General features: G+C 42.9%; 11 non-coding genes across 11 annotated transcripts; all 11 read right to left on the bottom strand.

The window, feature by feature from the left end:
* Positions 1-12,439: 12,439 nt before the first annotated feature.
* trnaf-gaa (transfer RNA phenylalanine (anticodon GAA)) lies at positions 12,440-12,512 on the bottom strand. Its single transcript has one exon. It is a non-coding gene; the product is annotated as a tRNA-Phe (tRNA).
* Positions 12,513-12,591: 79 nt separating this feature from the next.
* On the bottom strand, positions 12,592-12,665 carry trnai-aau (transfer RNA isoleucine (anticodon AAU)). Its single transcript has one exon. It is a non-coding gene; the product is annotated as a tRNA-Ile (tRNA).
* A 109-nt stretch (positions 12,666-12,774) lies between these two features.
* On the bottom strand, positions 12,775-12,846 carry trnaq-cug (transfer RNA glutamine (anticodon CUG)). The gene has a single exon. It is a non-coding gene; the product is annotated as a tRNA-Gln (tRNA).
* Positions 12,847-14,493: 1,647 nt separating this feature from the next.
* trnaf-gaa (transfer RNA phenylalanine (anticodon GAA)) lies at positions 14,494-14,566 on the bottom strand. The gene has a single exon. It is a non-coding gene; the product is annotated as a tRNA-Phe (tRNA).
* Positions 14,567-14,654: 88 nt separating this feature from the next.
* On the bottom strand, positions 14,655-14,728 carry trnai-aau (transfer RNA isoleucine (anticodon AAU)). Its single transcript has one exon. It is a non-coding gene; the product is annotated as a tRNA-Ile (tRNA).
* Positions 14,729-14,836: 108 nt separating this feature from the next.
* trnaq-cug (transfer RNA glutamine (anticodon CUG)) lies at positions 14,837-14,908 on the bottom strand. Its single transcript has one exon. It is a non-coding gene; the product is annotated as a tRNA-Gln (tRNA).
* A 1,643-nt stretch (positions 14,909-16,551) lies between these two features.
* On the bottom strand, positions 16,552-16,624 carry trnaf-gaa (transfer RNA phenylalanine (anticodon GAA)). The gene has a single exon. It is a non-coding gene; the product is annotated as a tRNA-Phe (tRNA).
* A 79-nt stretch (positions 16,625-16,703) lies between these two features.
* On the bottom strand, positions 16,704-16,777 carry trnai-aau (transfer RNA isoleucine (anticodon AAU)). The gene has a single exon. It is a non-coding gene; the product is annotated as a tRNA-Ile (tRNA).
* A 1,819-nt stretch (positions 16,778-18,596) lies between these two features.
* trnaf-gaa (transfer RNA phenylalanine (anticodon GAA)) lies at positions 18,597-18,669 on the bottom strand. The gene has a single exon. It is a non-coding gene; the product is annotated as a tRNA-Phe (tRNA).
* Positions 18,670-20,025: 1,356 nt separating this feature from the next.
* trnai-aau (transfer RNA isoleucine (anticodon AAU)) lies at positions 20,026-20,099 on the bottom strand. The gene has a single exon. It is a non-coding gene; the product is annotated as a tRNA-Ile (tRNA).
* Positions 20,100-20,208: 109 nt separating this feature from the next.
* trnaq-cug (transfer RNA glutamine (anticodon CUG)) lies at positions 20,209-20,280 on the bottom strand. Its single transcript has one exon. It is a non-coding gene; the product is annotated as a tRNA-Gln (tRNA).
* Positions 20,281-21,540: the final 1,260 nt, after the last annotated feature.

Raw genomic sequence — 21,540 nt, 5'->3', positions numbered from 1 at the left:
TGGATGCCTGCATTACTCATCAATGGGTACATAAAAGTTGTTGTGCTAGCTACCCCAGGACTCTGTGGCTACTCAGGCGTCCTCATGTCAAGACCTGCCATCTCATTGACTCTTTAACCTTATGGTTTTGTTTAGCATTACTTGTATCATGTAGTTAAAGTGTTGTTGTGATTTTATCCTAAGTTCTTTATCTTCATTATTATCCCTAGACATTTGTTAGTTGCTTTGATTGATTGTTCTATTGAGTTACATTTTATAATAAATAATTTGCATTCAGGCTATTTTGTTGGTTCATCTCTATGTTGCGATTCAAACAAGCAGATAAAAACACTTTGGAAAACGTGTTCGGTTTTATCCGAGATCTTGTCGTTTCAGTCATGACCATAGGTGGAGTAGGAACCTGGATTGAGCGGTAAATTGAGAACATTGCCTTTCGTCTCAGCTTCTTCACCACAACAGACAGTCACATCAACTGCATTACTGCTGCCGCTGCACTGATCCATCTTTAAATCTCACATTCCGTTCCTCATGGAAAAAAAAACGCAGATACTTGAACTCCATTTGGGGTAAGGACTCCAAACTGGCGATGGCCACCTTTTTCCAGTCAAGCACCATGGTTTTTAACTTGGAGGTACTGTTTCTTTCCCTGCCATGTCACACTCAGCAGCAAACCGTCTCACTAAATACTGAAGGTCCATGTCCTATGAGGCCAAAGGGACAACATCATCTGCAAATGGCAGAGACAGCCCTAGCCTCTACCTTAAAATTATTATATTTTTAGGTCAAAAATCAACACCTCAAAATCAACTCATTTACAAAATAAATTAAATAAATAGATGGATAGATGGACATTGTAGTGGTGGAAGGGGAAGTTTGATGGCTTGTTCGACTATACACCAAGATTTAGCTCTCTCATGAGGGATGTACCAGTGCGCGAGATGTCTCAGACTGAAGGCGTAATAATGAAATAAATGCTCAGAAAGCCCCAACCCTTTTCTATCAACTGGCTGTTGCAATGTACTCCTACGCAACCTAGGGGGCTTATTGTTCCAGAGAAATGAATTGACTAAATTATCAAACTGTTTTAAATACTGTAAAGAAATATTTACAGGGATATGCTGAAGTAGAGAAGTATCTTTAGGAAGGCAATTTATTTTGAGTATGATAGTTTGTTATTTTGAGTACCTCTGAGCAGTGGTTCTCAATTCTGGTGCTTGTGCAAAATGAGCTGACAACTGTTTCGAATTAATTTTAGTTCTTATTTCTAGATATTAGAATTACACATGAGAAACCACAAAAGCAGAGATTTGGCTTCTTTTTAAAACTGCTTAAGATCAATTTGCACCAGATCAGCATAAGACGAAATTTGTTTGAATTTCCTTCACCTACTGGCCTCGACGAAACACGACGTTACTGATTGGTTAGTGACTCGGTTTCAGTGAATCCTTGGGATTCACTCGCTTGTGAGTGGAAGTTGTCCAAGCTTACTGGGGTGACAGACTCTGCTGAGAGTCGGTTTACAGAAGTTTATTTGCGGTTTTGGCAGTTCCTAAACTTTAAGAGGTTGCATGGAATGTTCTTTGCAACCCGATTCCGTGGCAGTGCAGTGTCCAAAAGCAAGGCGAGAGAGGGCAGAGAGTAGCAGTGAGCATGAGTGGGCTAATGCAAAAAACAAAGTTTTACTGTTGCAGTAGGTTTTTAATTGATCTGGTCTTCCAATGAGCAGTTGCCATGGAGGGCAGGCCCACGCCCTGTAACATCAAATGTTACATGACAAATACTGTTTCTGATACTAGTTTTTTCATTTACACCAATGTATTGCAAATATCACTAGCTTTTGTTTAGTACCAGACATACATTTCAGACACATACAGAAGGATTCATCTGCTATAACGGTTAAAAACCATCAATTAACTTGGTTACAATAAACACATGTAGTATTCAAAGAAAGCCACTGCCCCAGAGGAACAAATTTAGTGATCTTCTTAAGTCTGATGGGACAGATCTCACCTAGGCAGGATGTTAAAGTGGAACAGAGTGTTTCTGCTGCACTATTTACATTAAGAAGTGAGAACTGTGTGTGTGAGGGAACAGAGGATGTAACAGTGGAGAAGTGTGTGGAGGACAAACCAATTTTTACTAGTAGCAATTTAGTTGTTAAAATCAACAACTGAATTCTTGATATCAACAATTAAGTCTGAATGGAAACCTACATTTAGTGAAGTTTCAGAGAGGAGCATGTGATATGGTTGACCACAGCTGGTCTCTCATCTACAATCATTAGTTAGCCAATGAGATTATCCAAACTCACTATAAGAAGCCTAGCAAAAAATGACTCCCTTATTATTGTTTTCCGAAGAAAGCTCTTGACAGGACTGCTCCAGCTCCTTCACAAGCTTCTAAAATTCAACATCTCTCTACAACTCATCAGCAATTCTACTACCATCATCTGACTACGACAAACCCAACAACAACAACAACAGCGGAAATAATAAAACAGCAGTATCAAATTTACTCTCACATCAACAAACAGCAACATGGACAGGAACGAAATCTTCGCTCTTCCAGAAACACCAGCCCTGGCTCAACAACACCAAGCTCAGCCTGGAAGCCGACTCGATACCGAAGGCCTATTCGCTCTACTTCAGCAAGGACCCAATGCCGCACACAATCCCCATCCCCCGTCACTCCAAATTGCCACCCACCTTCTCCAGCTTCTTCATACGCCTCCGCAAGATCACCATCCCTCACTTTCAACAAGATGACAGTGACCCAACTCCGCCAGACCCTCATGAACGCTGGAATCTCCATCCCAGCCGCTGCAATAAGACGGAACTACCAAAACTCTATGAATCCCTCTCGTCACCAACTCCGCCCCCTCAGAACAGCAGAACTGCTCGCTCCCGCCACACCCCCTATCCTCAACCCACCACAGTCCCGCATGCATGAAATCTCCCAGGACCATCAAAGAAAGCAACTAAGAAAAGCAATAAAAAGCAATCCCACGGAACTGTACAAACTGCACCTACTATAATTCCATAATATATAATTCCAAAACATGGACAATCCACCGGATAATGACTCCACTCTCGTCTTCCCACCCCCCTCCCTTGGCCTCCAGCTCCACATTCCAGTTGAAACTCCAACCCTACTCTTCCAGCCATCCCTTCCACTCTCAACCCTCGTCAATTCTCTCTCCCTTCCAACCTTCCTCACTCTTCAATACAGCTTATTTCTACCCAGTCTTTCTCTACAAGTCCTAACACTCTTCCTCTCCCTATTAATTTCCCCTATTCCAGTATCCCCAACGTTTTCCTCCTCTACATCCCTTCACCAAGCACCCACCTCCATTATTAACCCTCCTCAACAGTCTACCCTCCCTACTCACATTTCTTCCGCACGGCCCCCCTTCACCCTAACCACAGCCACGCCCCCTTCTCATTCCTCATATTGCTCCAGTCCTGGAACCACCCCCAATCTCCAATGCCATCAAGAACCTCATCCTATCAGGTGCTGACATCGACCTTTCACTTAAATTACTCACTAGCTTCCAACTCCGCAGACTTTCATTAGCTGAATTCCACGTAGCATTCACACGTTATACAGAAACCATTTGTTCAGTCTTTCCCCATAGGAGGCCATCTCCTATGGGGGAACACATTTTTACACATACCACAAACCAGAGATGTATAAAGTACTAGAGACCCAGACTTAAGTAAAAGTACAAGTACTCTATCAAAAAGTGACTTGAGTAGAAGTAAAAGTGCTCTTTAAGCACCATACTTAAGTGGAAGTACTAAAGTATTCAACATTTTTTGTACTTAAGTATTGCAAGTAGTTTATTTCAAAATTTACTACTCAAGTACTGAAAGTAAAAGTACAAGTATTGCGTAATGTAGTTATTAAAGAATGCAGCCAAAGACATCATATTGTTTTGTTTATTTTAAATCTCTTTTTGGGGGGCACGTCATTAAGCAGAACGAAATGAAACATGACTTACAATACTGTTTTTCTCTCACGCTTGAACCACAGATCTGACAGATTATAACAGCTTTAACACACACCTTTCAAAGTTGTGTGTCACAAAAACAGTCCATAATCCACTCAAAACGCTATTGAAACCCATTTTCGGAGCACAATTTACTGGTTGTAAACGCTGTAAACGAACGTTCTAATTCACTTGATTTTGATTTTATTGTAAAAAAAAGAAAACGTGTATATTACTGTGTTAAATGAAAATCTGAAATATTTTATGGCTTATGGCTATGATTTAGTATTCAAAAATGTTTCATTTTGATTGTTTTAATTAAATTGGTCTTAAACTTCATATTTTTCATATTTTTATAGTATATTTTTTCATTCTGGTACTTTTACCATAAACCAACATCTCAACCATTTGGTAGAGGCTGATATTTTAGAAATTATGGGATGTGTTGGGGGAAAATGTATTGATTGTGTTAACTAGCGACATTAGGAGTTAAGAAATGCAATAAATAAAAAAATTCTATTGGTTTTTTTCTTGGTGTGACAGTTAAATGGTTACTTGTAATAAAATTGTGTCCTTTAATACAGCAGTAATATATATGAACTGTACACTTAATTTGACCCGCTCAAAGAAAACACTCTTTCTGAATGTATCAAACAAAACTCATGCACAGAAGACAGCATGAGCATTTATAGCAAATAAACTAATGTAAATATTCTCCCGCCTGCTTTTTAAACGCTGACAGGCGAGGTCTTACACCCCTTTGATTGGTTATTGTCTTCACCTTCTCAACAGAAAGGGCTGCTATCGGCTTTAGAAATGAAAGCGTTGTTCACTGATGGCGGGAAGAACAGCCGCGGTTACAGTCTATGTATGTATAATACGCGGTTATCACAGGTAATCTATAATAGACACAGTGGAGAAAACTTGCACCTCATACACGCCCAGGTCTGGATCCACAAGTATCGCTTTAACAGCCAAGAGGAGATGAAAAGTTACCTCACAAACAGGCCAGCGGGTCAAATGTCCAAAGTGAGAGAGGCAGAGATGGAGTCTCACAACATTTCTCTGTAGTAGTGAAATAGCGGCTCGTGTGCTGTGCCGCCTTCACTCGCCCTCGCGCCTCCGTCCTTCGCCATAGTATTGCGACACCGCACATAGGAGATGAATGACGTCAGTACATAATAACCCGTTATGATCTATTACTGAAGCGATATCGACCATTTTGACACCTCTAGTAACGAGTAACGATGCAGCTCATAAAAAAATCTATCGGAGTAAAAGTATTAAACTCATCGAAAACATGTACTTAAGTAAAGGTGGAAGTAGGAGAAAAAAAACAATACTCCAGTAAAGATACTGCCTTTTAGTACTTAAGTACAGTAGTGAAGTAGTTCTACTTCGTTACTATACATCTCTGGACGGCACTGAGGGGGCTGGGCTAGGAAGCTGTCCTTCTCCACCAGCTGATGTGGACGGCTCAGCCAGTGATGCTGGGGACTGAGGCAGAGGCGAAGATGAGGGGCTGTTTCTGAGATCACGGCAGGGGTCATCCTCATACAGCACTGAAACTGTGATATCCTCCATGATCTCCTCCTCAAACCCCTCATCTTGTAGATCCTCGTCATCTACTTCCTCCACCAGCCTGTCTTCCTCCTCTGGGTTCTGGAGCACCGGAGTCAGGGTTTTGCCGGTCTGGCTGTATAGGTTCTCCATTCCCAGCAATTCACCTTAAAGAATAAAACAATAAAAAAAACATATATTAAATAAAACTAATAATAAAGTAAATATTTAGATAAAAATTTTGTGTAGTACATTAAAGCTTAATAAATCACTTATATAACAACTAGTTAATGAATTTATTGCCTGTATATGCTCGAGGAGGGTGATAACGGTTATCCCAGGGCTTCCCTAAGACTGCTCGGCTAAGCCTGTCCACAGCCTCTCTCATGGCACTGCCATATGACCGTATGGAGGATGCTCCTTTTATGGTGCTTTCCATCCGGTCATCATTCCAGCGCATCAAGCCCTCAAGGAGATAGGCCTGAAAATGCGTATCACTGGCACTGGTCCCTGGAAATTAAAATAGTTAAAAATATATGAAGAATTAAGTAACATGTTATTAGGTTATGTACTAACATTAAAATTATTGTCATTATAAACAGAGTTACTTGTCAGGCAAGACAGCTTTGTCAATGCTGATAACATCACAAATGTTATTTAAATGTTTAATAATGTTACATTAAAGCAATGGAAGTAATCACAGTGCTTATATGTTTTACAAAATAAAACGATCCAAATGTATGTAATACCTGGAATAAAACGGTTTAGGTGGAGGTGGAAGGACTCCAAAGATGTAGAGCCACGGGCACACCTGTAACAACACAGCTCCACACCGCCTTTCTTCAGTGTCCCTGTCTTCATGTATAATGGAAAGTTCTCTGGGTCTTGAATGCACTGTACATGCTTCTGCTTTTCCTTCCATATCTGCTGGACCCGTTCGTGGTCCAGCAGAGGAACACCCAGAGTGTCCTTCCCATGCTCGCTGTCAAAATGGTCCAACAGCTTTCCAATCAGACAGGTGGTCTCCTCCACACCTCTGGTCCTCCTACGGCAGTGCAGTGCTAGCTCCCTCCGGTTTATGCGAGCACTGAGAGCCGTTTGTGAAATGTGGTCAGTCTTCTTTGCCGCCAGCTCACCTTCCTTTGCCTGGCGAAGAGTGGCCACATCTTCTGGATCCCACTGAAAGATGCACGTGGACAGACGTGCCATGAAGATCCCGTAGAGCGGATGAGCTTCTGTCGTGACACCTGCAGCAAACCGGCGCATAAAATGCCAGATGTCAAGGCGCACTTCAAGCTCATCCCACTGCCGAAACATGATCTTCACCGGAGACTGGCCGTGCTGACTGCAGCAATCTCTGTCCACGTACATTACTTTCGGGGCTGCCTCTCCTGCCTCCTAGTAATGCTTCGTCAGCCCGGCCGCCATTGGGTTTAGTCCATGACCCTCGGCAGCTGACAGCACAGAGACAAGGACTTGGCCGTGTTCATTTCCCACATTAGTGCACCAGGCAGCTGTTCCTGCAGCAGCACCTGCAAGTTTCTTTGTGATCTATTAGGAAAAATAAAACTGTGTTAAATATGTACGCACACATATCCATATCTGGCAAATGTCTGGATATAAACATACCTTTTTTGTGGAGTCCATCTTTAGAACACAGCCAAAGACGGAGGTGATTTTGGCCTTGACCTCGTGCAGTCGCCCCAGAACATCCCTGGCATAGACGGCTAACAGCCACTTAGGTTTGGGTATGGCAGGTAAGAGGGGAGGCTCAGCAAACACAGGAGGTTGCACAAGGGAGGACCTTGTGAATAGTTCACAGGCAGTCAGGTACTGCAAGACTCGCTGTGTCCATGCCTCGCTGTGTTGCTCCATCAGCTTTTTGAAAAGCTGAGTCACACTGTTGCCCAGTGTCCTCTCCCTCATCATCCTAACTACCCGGTTGTCACATGAGTATCTAAGGAAACAACATTATAATCAGGGAAATGCTTTGTTTGCTAAAAATTAACACAAATAAAATATTGGCATTATGAATTACCTGTATGTCAGCAAAGCTGGAAACTGACTACGGTGGCCAATATCCAGCTGTCCTAAGATGTCCTCTGACCAGGCAGGATACTTCTTTTTGCACCGCTTGCACTCCAGATACCCAGTGGCAAGGTCGTACCAGCCGTCGATGTCGAGGACCTTGCGCACCGTGCGGTAAATTCCTGCAGCTGTTAGTCTGTGCTTACCACAGCTTAGGCGAACACAGACAAGTGGAAACAACCACATCTTCAGCGGCATCCACAGAAAAAGTGGTCGGCAGAAGAGAGGCAGGTGGCTGCGTGTTAATTAGAGGGGGCTGGGGAGGATACCACCAAAGCTTCAGCTGGGACACCAGCTCTGGCTTGCCGGTTTTTAAGTTTGTTTTAAATACCGTGTTCCGGATCCACTCATGCTGGTAAGGGGGAAGCTGATCTTTCCAGTGAACTGGAAGCTCAACTGGTGGCAGATGATGTTGAAGATCTGGTGTTTTTGCTGTTTCCGCTGATGGAAACGGATTGGCACAGGCCTCTGAGTGAATAGTAACAAACAATTTATGGTTAACAATATTATGATGACTGTTGCTTTTGATAGTAAGGTGCCACAAATTATGCCCATGAACAGCCAGTGAAGCAATAGTTTTGGATAAGTATTATTATTAATATGACTATACTTAGAACTACAAGTTAAGAGAATGGTACTGTTAGGAAGCAAAGAAATTTGTGTGCACTTTATTGATGAAAGGGATATGGAACACAATTCTCTGCGAATGAGAATCATATGAAATGGAGTAAGTAAAATGAGGCATGATTAGTATAAATTATTGAAGCACAAAGACATGAAGCATGCACACAGATACAGTAAGGAAAAACTGCTCAGCTGATAATGACAGCAATGAATCACTACCATCTAAGAGAGTGAGTGAGAAGAGCAAGCGACGTGGAAAAGTTATCTGATGAATGTTCAATAATGATTAGTTCGGAAACGCAAATAAATACACTGAAACCTTTGAACATCCTTAAGGTTTTGAAGAAGTGCACTCAAAGAATGCATCCCGCTTGAGGCATGATGTGACAACTCTGTACTGTAGATAAAAATTTGATTCATTATTTTTTGTAAAAAAAAAAATACTTAGTGTGTTTTCACAAAATATTCTTACAACATTTTCATTTGTGTCGTGTGCCACACCTGCAAAGAGCTGTGCTTCACATTGTGATGCAGCAAACACCAGTTCTTCATCATCTTCAGCAGTGGATCTGGAAGTGCCTGGAGCATAAATCTTAAAAATATTACTGTGAAAAATACACACAGCCAAATGTACAATACGATGGTGCTTACTTACCAGTAGTAAAAAGCTGCCTTTGGGCCATGCGTTTGGCTGGGGGTTCTGCTGTAGGAGGAGGTACAGTGGACTGCAGTTTTGGATCTGGAAACAGAAAGTTTGACATAACAATAAATAAACACATATATAACTGCTGTTGGGATAATTCTGTATCATGGTCAGTATTCACTCTCCTACTTACAGGGTTTAACAGGTGACATCAGTTTTTTTGCCAGCTGTGAAGGAGACAAGTGCTTGCCCCGTGCCAATTTCACAGCGATTTCACAGTGGCAGTCTGCTGTACACCTGTTTGGATGGCTGCAGGTGGAGGAGCAGGGACACTGGATGCTGCAGGTGGAGGTGCAGAGACACTGGATGCTGCAGGTGGAGGTGCAGAGGCAGCAGAAGAAGCCAGTCTTTTCAGGACATACGTCTTGAAAAGTGCCATGTTGGTTTTTGGCCTGGCATCTGCCTTAACCAGGTACCTGATGAGGGCTTGAGCCTCCTTGCTCTGGTCCTCAAACACATCTTTCATGGACCGGCCCTTAAAGTCACCAAACTCCACCATCAAGCACCCTGTATCTCCTTTTGCCCTGGCTTCTGCTTGCATTTCCTGTTTCCTCTGGTACTTCTCTACTTCTTCTGCAATCTCCCTGATGGAGGAAGTGTACTGAAGAAACAGGTGTTTGTTTTCTGACAAGGGTGTTGTCTGCAGCTTCTCATCAGAAATGCTAAGCACCAGGTACACCGCATACCCCAGAGCATGCTCTAGGAGCCATCTAAATCTTTGGCCCTGGTACTTGCCAAACTGAATCTTGCAGTGAGCCAGAACTAAAAACTGGTCACTGGGGTCTCCACCATTGCTGCTGACAAAAGCAGTGGCCTCTGCCAGCACCTCTTTCTTGGGTTTGGCCCTTCCAGACTCCCTGCTTACAAGGCGCTCTGCCTCTGCAGATGGCCCCAAGAGGAGTCTGCTTGATGTCGCTGATTGGCGGCGGAAAATCGAGTATGCGTACGTTTTTTCTGACAAAATAAAAACATTAGAGAAAACATTACCTAGAGCATTTAGAAAGATACATTTACATTAAGTGTGAAACAATAATTTAACAATGTAGACATAATCCATATTATTGCAGTAGTAAATATACTTCTGGTGAATTTTCTACAGATATGCCTAATATATGCATGGTAGTACAACTTAAAATTCATATAAATAAATGAGAAACAACAGAAATTAAAACATTAAGTTATAAAATACACATTAAACTCTTAAGTCTTTACATTATGACTATTTTATAAATAAAATGTTTGTACTTCAGCTATTTAATATAACTATTCTGTTGTGTAATATATCTGAAAACACAAGTAATAAAATAAACAAAATACAATATATGCTTATAATATTTTTACAATAGATTTATGAAATACAATACAATCTAATTACTAAATATATATCATATATTGTCATGAACAAGTGTTAAACTCAAATGTTTTTAAAGTTTGTGCAGTCGTTTTACTTAAAATAGAATTATTTTAAAAGTATAGAATTATTTGCTAAATTAAATGTTTAAGAAAAAACTCTGTATTTAATGCAATTACATTATAAGTAACTGTAACTGTACATTTAAATACAGTAACGTTAACTTTTTAGAGTGTACACCGCGATAATAGGGCCCAATATTGCTAGGTCGAATGGGGGAATTATTATTCTAAACAAATATCAGAACATTTTGTTTAATCATTTGACCAAATGGCGATGATTCCACCATTTCTGATCACTAGCGACATTTTGCTCTGTATTTATCATGGGAAACATTACCGTTTTACAAGTTATGTAGAAAACATCTGCTATAACGTTACCTTGCTGTCGATTGTAAATTATCATTTAACAGAAATACACACAGTATAATAAACTAATAATAAAGTAGTGTTACATCTGGCTTACCTGATTCAAAGATGACGATTATAATAAAAGCGTCGTGTGATTGGTCAAAAGTAAGCCATCGAGGAAAAACGAGATTGGTCAAAAATACGTCACAGCAAAAAGAAATGCGATTGGTCAAAAGTAAGCCACTGAAGTGAAACGCGATTGGTCGAAATGACGTCAGCACAAAGACAAACGCGATTGGTCAAAAGTAAGCCACAGGGGTTAAACTCTATTGGTCAAAAGTAAGCCACCGAGGTGAGATGTGATTGGCTCATGTGGGTTTACTTTGGGCTTACTTTGGCTCTGTAGACGGGATGCTGCAGGCGCAAGCGATAGGTAGCGGGATCGATACCCGCATTCTCCACTTGTGTTTTCATGCCTTTCACAGTGGCTTTTATTGCAAAGCTGGTTGCACTTGGAGGGTTTAGAGCGAATTTCCTTACGTCAGCTTTGCCGGTTCTGTGTAGTACTAATCATTGCAATCCTTCAGAAGCCCTATCAAGTCACAGTTTTCTTTTATTCGATGGCGCGTCCACAGTGGGAAATCAAAGCACTAAATATATAGCAGAGTGCTGTCGATTAGCCCATAGGAATCATCACCAGAAGCGATGTGACCACCTGGGAGAAAGATAGCGTTTTGGTCAAATGGAAGCAGGTGGACTTGAGGGTGAAGCAGCTGGACTTGAGAGTCCTAGAAAACCCATAGTAACTGTTATTCTCTGGCCTTCAAGGGAATAGAATGCTATTTTAGCTTTTTTGTGCGGTGCTGGCAAAAAAAAAAAAACAGGTCCCATCTAGATTTGAATTTAGATCGCTGGATGCAGAGTGCTATCCATTACATTATGGAACCTCAAGATGGTGTCGAGCTGCTGCCCGAGATGAAGATGATGAATTAAAAAACTGGCCTTGCAGGAAAGTAGCAGAAGGTCCATCCAAGGCAAGACCAATGTGCATTGATTTCTGAGTAACTCGTCATTCGGCATGCAGGGCTCCTCACACATTTACTGGAGCATTACTAGGTAGGGCCTTCAAAAGAAAAGCACGCCATTCTAGGCAATTTGACGACTAAATGGCAGGCAGGGCAAAGAAGCCACCACAGAACAGATGTGATCTTATTTTTTCTTTTTCGACCACGTCTAAAATGTTCAATTTTGATTGTGAAAAGGGGAATTAGCTTAAATGGTAGAACGGTCGCTTAGCATGCATGAGAGAGGTAGCGGGATCGATGCCTGCATTCTCCACTTGTGTTTTCATGCCTTTCACAGTGGCTTTTATTGCAAAGCTGGTTGCACCTGGAGGGTTTAGAGCGAATTTCCTTACGTCAGCTTTGCCGGTTCTGTAAAGTACTTATCATTGCAACCCTTCAGAAGCCCTATCAAGTCACAGTTTTCTTTTATTCGATTGCGCATCTGCAGTGAGAAATGAAAGCACTAAATATATAGCAGAGTGCTGTCGATTAGGCCATAGGAATCATCACCAGAAGACATGTGACCACCTGGGAGAAAGATAGCGTTTTGGTCAAATGGAAGCAGGTGGACTTAAGGGTGAAGCGGCTAGGCTTTTTGGGTGACTTTCATTCAACTGACCCTGTGCCCAAAACAGAACAACAACATGGCTTTGCCGAAACCCGGGATCGAACCAGGGACCTTTAGATCTTCAGTCTAACGCTCTCCCAACTGAGCTATTTCGGCTGCCATGACACAGCTTTCCTGCAGCAGGGATGTCTGTGAGACCAAGCTGAGCCCTTAAGTGCATCTGAGAGTAAAAATTTGGCCAATACGGGTATCAAACCCGCGACCTTGGCGTTATTAGCATCACACTCTAACCAACTGAGCTAACCGGCCGTTTTCTTACCAGTGTGCTGGAAAACCCAGAGTTAGTGTCATTCTTTGGCCTTCAAGGGAACAGGATGCTATTTTAACTTTTTTTGTGCGGTGCTGGCAAAATAAAAACAGGTCCCACCAAGATTTGAACTCGGATCACTGGATTCAGAGTCCAGAGTGCTAACCATTACACCATGGAACCTTAAGATGATATGGAGCTGCTGCCCGACATGAAGATGATGAATTAAAAAAATGGCCTTGCAGGAAAGTAGCAGAAGGTCCATCCAAGGCAAGGCCAATGTGCATTGATTTCTGAGTAACTCGTCATTCGGCATGCAGGGCTCCTCACACATTTACTGGAGCATTACTAGGTAGGGCCTTCAAAAGAAAAGCACGCCATTCTAGGCAATTTGACGACTAAATGGCAGGCAGGGCAAAGAAGCCACCACAGAACAGATGTGATCTTATTTTTTCTTTTTCGACCACGTCTAAAATGTTCAATTTTGATTGTGAAAAGGGGAATTAGCTTAAATGGTAGAACGGTCGCTTAGCATGCATGAAAGAGGTAGTTGGATCGATGCCCGCATTATCCACTTCTGTTTTCATGCCTTTCACACTGGCTTTTATTGCAAATCTGGTTGCACCTGGAGGGTTTAGAGCGAATTTCCTTACGTCAGCTTTGCCGGTTCTGTATAGTACTAATCATTGCAACCCTTCAGAAGCCCTAACAAGTCACAGTTTTCTTTTATACGATGGCGCGTCCGCAGTGGAAAATCAAAGCACTAAATATATAGCAGAGTGCTGTCGATTAGCCCATAGGAATCATCACCAGAATCGATGTGACCACTTGGGAGAAAGATAGCTTTTTGGTCAAATGGAAGCAGGTGGACTTGAGGGTGAAGCAGCTGGACTTGAGGGTCCTAGAAAACCCATAGTAACTGTTATTCTCTGGCCTTCAAGGGAATAGAATGCTATTTTAGCTTTTTTGTGCGGTGCTGGCAAAAAAAAAAAAAAACAGGTCCCATCTAGATTTGAATTTAGATCGCTGGATGCAGAGTGCTATCCATTACATTATGGAACCTCAAGATGGTGTAGAGCTGCTGCCCGAGATGAAGATGATGAATTAAAAGACTGGCCTTGCAGGAAAGTAGCAGAAGGTCCATCCAAGGCAAGGCCAATGTGCATTGATTTCTGAGTAACTCGTCATTCGGCATGCAGGGCTCCTCACACATTTACTGGAGCATTACTAGGTAGGGCCTTCAAAAGAAAAGCACGCCATTCTAGGCAATTTGACGACTAAATGGCAGGCAGGGCAAAGAAGCCACCACAGAACAGATGTGATCTTATTTTTTCTTTTTCGACCACGTCTAAAATGTTCAATTTTGATTGTGAAAAGGGGAATTAGCTTAAATGGTAGAACGGTCGCTTAGCATGCATGAGAGAGGTATCTGGATCGATGCCCGCATTATCCACTTCTGTTTTCATGCCTTTCACACTGGCTTTTATTGCAAAGCTGGTTGCACCTGGAGGGTTTAGAGCGAATTTCCTTACGTCAGCTTTGCCGGTTCTGTATAGTACTAATCATTGCAATCCTTCAGAAGCCCTATCAAGTCACAGTTTTCTTTTATTCGATGGCGCGTCCGCAGTGGGAAATCAAAGCACTAAATATATAGCAGAGTGCTGTCGATTAGGCCATAGGAATCATCACCAGAAGCGATGTGACCACCTGGGAGAAAGATAGCGTTTTGGTCAAATGGAAGCAGGTGGACTTAAGGGTGAAGCGGCTAGGCTTTTTGGGTGACTTTCATTCAACTGACCCTGTGCCCAAAACAGAACAACAACATTGCTTTGCCGAAACCCCGGATCAAACCAGGGACCTTTAGATCTTCAGTCTAACGCTCTCCCAACTGAGCTATTTCGGCTGCCATGACACAGCTTTCCTGCAGCAGGGATGTCTGTGAGACCAAGCTGAGCCCTTAAGTGCATCTGAGGTATAAGAGAGTAAAAATTTAGCCAGTACAAGTATCGAACCCGCGACCTTGGCGTTATTAGCACCACACTCTAACCAACTGAGCTAACCGGCCGTTTTCTTACCAGTGTGCTGGAAAACCCAGAGTTACTGTCATTCTTTGGCCTTCAAGGGAACAGGATGCTATTTTAACTTTTTTTGTGCAGTGCTGGCAAAATGAAACAGGTCCCACCGAGATTTGAACTCGGTTTACTGGATTCAGAGTCCAGAGTGCTAACCATTACACCACGGAACCTTTATATGATATAGAGCTGCTGGCCGACATGAAGAAGATGAATTAAAAAAATGGCCTTGCAGGAAAGTAGCAGAAGGTCCATCCAAGGCAAGGCCAATGTGCATTGATTTCTGAGTAACTCGTCATTCGGCATGCAGGGCTCCTCACACATTTACTGGAGCAGGACTAGGTAGGGCCTTCAAAAGAAAAGCACGCCATTCTAGGCAATTTGACGACTAAATGGCAGGCAGGGCAAAGAAGCCACCACAGAACAGATGTGATCTTATTTTTTCTTTTTCGACCACGTCTAAAATGTTCAATTTTGATTGTAAAAAGGGGAATTAGCTTAAATGGTAGACCGGTCGCTTAGCATGCGAGAAGTAGCGGGATCGATACCCGCATTCTCCACTTGTGTTTTCATGCCTTTCACAGTGGCTTTTATTGCAAAGCTGGTTGCACCTGGAGGGTTTAGAGCGAATTTCCTTACGTCAGCTTTGCCGGTTCTGTGTAGTACTAATCATTGCAATCCTTCAGAAGCCCTATCCAGTCACAGTTTTCTTTTATTTGATGGCGCGTCCGCAGTGGGAAATCAAAGCACTAAATATATAGCAGAGTGCTGTCGATTAGCCCATAGGAATCATCACCAGAAGCGATGTGACCACCTGGGAGAAAGATAGCGTTTTGGTCAAATGGAAGCAGGTGGACTTGAGGGTGAAGCAGCTGGACTTGAGGGTCCTAGAAAACCCATAGTTACTGTTATTCTCTGGCCTTCAAGGGAATAGAATGCTATTTTAGCTTTTTTTGTGCAGTGCTGGCAAAAAAAAAAAAAACAGGTCCCATCTAGATTTGAATTTAGATCGCTGGATGCAGAGTGCTATCCATTACATTATGGAACCTCAAGATGGTGTAGAGCTGCTGCCCGAGATGAAGATGATGAATTAAAAGACTGGCCTTGCAGGAAAGTAGCAGAAGGTCCATCCAAGGCAAGGCCAATGTGCATTGATTTCTGAGTAACTCGTCATTCGCCATGCAGGGCTCCTCACACATTTACTGGAGCATTACTAGGTAGGGCCTTCAAAAGAAAAGCACGCCATTCCAGGCAATTTGACGACTAAATGGCAGGCAGGGCAAAGAAGCCACCACAGAACAGATGTGATCTTATTTTTTCTTTTTCGACCACATCTAAAATGTTCAATTTTGATTGTGAAAAGGGGAATTAGCTTAAATGGTAGAACGGTCGCTTAGCATGCATGAGAGAGGTATCTGGATCGATGCCTGCATTATCCACTTCTGTTTTCATGCCTTTCACACTGGCTTTTATTGCAAAGCTGGTTGCACCTGGAGGGTTTAGAGCGAATTTCCTTACGTCAGCTTTGCCGGTTCTGTATAGTACTAATCATTGCAATCCTTCAGAAGCCCTATCAAGTCACAGTTTTCTTTTATTCGATGGCGCGTCCGCAGTGGGAAATCAAAGCACTAAATATATAGCAGAGTGCTGTCGATTAGGCCATAGGAATCATCACCAGAAGCGATGTGACCACCTGGGAGAAAGATAGCGTTTTGGTCAAATGGAAGCAGGTGGACTTAAGGGTGAAGCGGCTAGGCTTTTTGGGTGACTTTCATTCAACTGACCCTGTGCCCAAAACAGAACAACAACATTGCTTTGCCGAAACCCGGGATCGAACCAGGGACCTTTAGATCTTCAGTCTAACGCTCTCCCAACTGAGCTATTTCGGCTGCCATGACACAGCTTTTCTGCAGCAGCGATGTCTGTGAGACCAAGCTGAGCCCTTAAGTGCATCTGAGAGTAAAAATTTGGCCAGTACGGGTATCGAACCCGCGACCTTGGCGTTATTAGCACCATGCTCTAACCAACTGAGCTAACCGGCCGTTTTCTTACCAGTGTGCTGGAAAACCCAGAGTTACTGTCATTCTTTGGCCTTCAAGGGAACAGGATGCTATTTTAACTTTTTTTGTGCAGTGCTGGCAAAATGAAAACAGGTCCCACCGAGATTTGAACTCGGATCACTGGATTCAGAGTGCTAACCATTACACCATGGAACCTTTAGATGATATAGAGCTGCTGGCCGACATGAAGATGATGAATTAAAAAAAATGGCCTTGCAGGAAAGTAGCAGAAGGTCCATCCAAGGCAAGGCCAATGTGCATTGATTTCTGAGTAACTCGTCATTCGGCATGCAGGGCTCCTCACACATTTACTGGAGCAGGACTAGGTAGGGCCTTCAAAAGAAAAGCACGCCATTCTAGGCAATTTGACGACTAAATGGCAGGCAGGGCAAAGAAGCCACCACAGAACAGATGTGATCTTATTTTTTCTTTTTCGACCACGTCTAAAATGTTCAACTTTGATTGGGTAAAGGGGAATTAGCTTAAATGGTAGACCGGTCGCTTAGCAAGCGAGAAGTAGTGGGATCGATGCCTGCATTCTCCACTTGTGTTTTTATGCCTTTCACAGTGGCTTTTATTGCAAAGTTGGTTGCACCTGGAGGGTTTAGAGCGAATTTCCTTACGTTAGCTTTGCCGGTTCTGTGTAGTACTAATCATTGCAATCCTTTAGAAGCCCTATCCAGTCACAGTTTTCTTTTATTTGATGGCGCGTCCGCAGTGGGAAATCAAAGCACTAAATATATAACAGAGTGCTGTCGATTAGCCCATAGGAATCATCACCAGAAGCGACGTGACCACCTGGGAGAAAGATAGCGTTTTGGTCAAATGGAAGCAGGTGGACTTGAGGGTGAAGCAGCTGGACTTGAGGGTCCTAGAAAACCCATAGTTACTGTTATTCTCTGGCCTTCAAGGGAATAGAATGCTATTTTAGCATTTTTGTGCGGTGCTGGCATAAAAAAAAAAAAAACAGGTCCCATCTAGATTTGAATTTAGATCGCTGGATGCAGAGTGCTATCCATTACATTATGGAACCTCAAGATGGTGTAGAGTTGCTGCCCGAGATGAAGATGATGAATTAAAAAACTGGCCTTGCAGGAAAGTAGCAGAAGGTCCATCCAAGGCAAGGCCAATGTGCATTGATTTCTGAGTAACTTGTCATTCGGCATGCAGGGCTCCTCACACATTTACTGGAGCATTACTAGGTAGGGCCTCCAAAAGAAAAGCACGCCATTCTAGGCAATTTGACGACTAAATGGCAGGCAGGGCAAAGAAGCCACCACAGAACAGATGTGATCTTATTTTTTCTTTTTCGACCACGTCTAAAATGTTCAATTTTGATTGTGAAAAGGGGAATTAGCTTAAATGGTAGAACGGTCGCTTAGCATGCATGAGAGAGGTATCTGGATCGATGCCCGCATTATCCACTTCTGTTTTCATGCCTTTCACACTGGCTTTTATTGCAAAGCTGGTTGCACCTGGAGGGTTTAGAGCGAATTTCCTTACGTCAGCTTGGCCGGTTCTGTATAGTACTAATCATTGCAATCCTTCAGAAGCCCTATCAAGTCACAGTTTTCTTTTATTCGATGGTGCGTCCGCAGTGGGAAATCAAAGCACTAAATATATAGCACAGTGCTGTCGATTAGGCCATAGGAATCATCACCAAAAGCGATCTGACTACCTGGGAGAAAGATAGCGTTTTGGTCAAATGGAAGCAGGTGGACTTAAGGGTGAAGCGGCTAGGCTTTTTGGGTGACTTTCATTCAACTGACCCTGTGCCCAAAACAGAACAACAACATTGCTTTGCCGAAACCCGGGATCGAACCAGGGACCTTTAGATCTTCAGTCTAACGCTCTCCCAACTGAGCTATTTCGGCTGCCTTGATACAGCTTTCCTGCAGCAGGGATGTCTGTGAGACCAAGCTGAGCCCTTAATGGCTCGTTTCCACTGACCGGTACGGTACGGTTTGGTTCGGTTTGGTACGGGTCACCTTTATCAGGCTTGCGTTTCCACTAACAAGGGTACCCTTTTGGTGGGCGTGGTGTATGACAGACAGTTTCAGTCGACGTCATTCTCACTCGAGGAAATGTCTACAATAAAGCTGTACAGGTCACTTACATATCATATGAGAAGCACTTCTCACAAAACAGATGCTTCATACACATAAATGCTTGTGTAGAAATGTTTATTAGTAATTTTTCTATGAACATGAGTTGATTATAACTGCAGACCAATGATAGTGCGAAACAGCCTGCTGTAACGTCTGTAATTATATTAAATAACTAAATAAATGAACATATATAAACACAAACAGCCCCTTACAGTCTCCGAAATGTTACCAACTACAGAAGAAATACACACAGCAGACATTTTCGTCCGTATTTAGGTTCAAAACAATACAAATTATAGCCTAGTCAGTGAAAACCTCTCATCTGTGTCTGTAATCTTCCGCAGCACACGTAGCCTCTGTTAGTCAGTAATTCCGTCAATCTGAGTTCATAATAGTCCAAAATGTGAAGATAATAAGTTAGTTATACATGGCATTTTGTTCATGTTTGCTGAAAAAATAATGTGCTCCTTTTTTCCGGCTTCTCCTTTGTTTCTTCACGCTTCACTCTCGCGTTTGTCAGTGTCTGACAGGATCGGGTTTTAAAAGCACATCAATAATCAAGCGCAGGTTATTATCATCAGCTCAAGAAGTTTGTTATTTCAGTTATAATGTTAGAGACGCGCGCGAACGCTAGCAAGAAAGCGAAACCGCTCGCGCCTCAGACTGCCTCGTAAAAAACTACGGGGCTCAGGGTAAATCTGCTCTTCTTCTTGCCTTTGTGGCTGTTTATCAAGACGACGACAAGGTTTGTTTGAGCCCAGGTCGACCATGGCTCGTTATTATATGTATAAATCATTCCGCTGTAATGTCTCGGCTCGTCGGCTGTGTATTTCAAACATGGCGGGTTTTTTGTTTTCATTCTGGCTTGTTGCGTAGGCGAATGACGTATCTCTGTAAACCAATAGCGTTCAGCTGCGCGTCTAGCTCCGCCTTTTGGTACCCTTTCTCGTCTTTGGTACCCTTTCGAAAGGGTGCCGAAAAAGTGGTACGGTACGGTTCGGTTCGGTACGCTTTTTGACAGTGGAAACGGCCACAAAAGCGTACCAAACCAAACCGAACCGTACCATACCACTCAGTGGAAACGGGCCATAAGTGCATCTGAGGCATAAGAGAGTAAAAATTTGGCCAGTACGGGTATCGAACCCGCGACCTTGGCGTTATTAGCACCACGCTCTAACCAACTGAGCTAACCGGCCATTTTCTTACCAGTGTGCTGGAAAACCCAGAGTTACTGTCATTCTTTGGCCTTCAAGGGAACAGGATGCTATTTTAACTTTTTTTGTGCAGTGCTGGCAAAATAAAAACAGGTCCCACCGAGATTTGAACTCGGATCACTGGATTCAGAGTCCAGAGTGCTAACCATTACACCATGGAACCTTTAGATGATGTAGAGCTGCTGGCCGACATGAAGATGATGAATTAAAAAAAATGGCCTTGCAGGAAAGTAGCAGAAGGTCCATCCAAGGCAAGGCCAATGTGCATTGATTTCTGAGTAACTCGTCATTCGGCATGCAGGGCTCCTCACACATTTACTGGAGCAGGACTAGGTAGGGCCTTCAAAAGAAAAGCACGCCATTCTAGGCAATTTGACGACTAAATGGCAGGCAGGGCAAAGAAGCCACCACAGAACAGATGTGATCTTATTTTTTCTTTTTCGACCACGTCTAAAATGTTCAATTCTGATTGTGAAAAGGGGAATTAGCTTAAATGGTAGACCGGTCGCTTAGCATGCGAGAAGTAGCCGGATCGATGCCCGCATTCTCCACTTGTGTTTTCATGCCTTTCACAGTGGCTTTTATTGCAAAGCTGGTTGCACCTGGAGGGTTTAGAGCGAATTTCCTTACGTCAGCTTTGCCGGTTCTGTGTAGTACTAATCATTGCAATCCTTCAGAAGCCCTATCAAGTCACAGTTTTCTTTTATTCGATGGCGCGTCCGCAGTGGGAAATCAAAGCACTAAATATATATCAGAGTGCTGTCGATTAGCCCATAGGAATCATCACCAGAAGCGATGTGACCACCTGGGAGAAAGATAGCGTTTTGGTCAAATGGAAGCAGGTGGACTTGAGGGTGAAGCAGCTGGACTTGAGGGTCCTAGAAAACCCATAGTAACTGTTATTCTCTGGCCTTCAAGGGAACAGAATGCTATTTTAGCTTTTTTGTGAGGTGCTGGCAAAAAAAAAAAAAAAAAACAGGTCCCATCTAGATTTTAATTTAGATCGCTGGATGCAGAGTGCTATCCATTACATTATGGAACCTCAAGATGGTGTAGAGCTGCTGCCCGAGATGAAGATGATGAATTAAAAGACTGACCTTGCAGGAAAGTAGCAGAAGGTCCATCCAAGGCAAGGCCAATGTGCATTGATTTCTGAGTAACTCGTCATTAGCAGCAGGGCCCCTCACACATTTACTGGAGCATTACTAGGTAGGGCCTTCCAAAGAAAAGCACGCCATTCTAGGCAATTTGACGACTAAATGGCAGGCAGGGCAAAGAAGCCACCACAGAACAGATGTGATCTAATTTTTCTTTTTCGACCACGTCTAAAATGTTCAATTTTGATTGTGAAAAGGGGAATTAGCTTAAATGGTAGAACGGTCGCTTAGCATGCATGAGAGAGGTATCTGGATCGATGCCCGCA

The sequence above is a fragment of the Danio aesculapii genome, chromosome 4 (genome assembly GCF_903798145.1).
Source record: "Danio aesculapii chromosome 4, fDanAes4.1, whole genome shotgun sequence".
Taxonomy (NCBI): Eukaryota; Metazoa; Chordata; class Actinopteri; order Cypriniformes; family Danionidae; genus Danio; species Danio aesculapii.
This window is presented reverse-complemented; position numbering and strand designations above follow the sequence as displayed.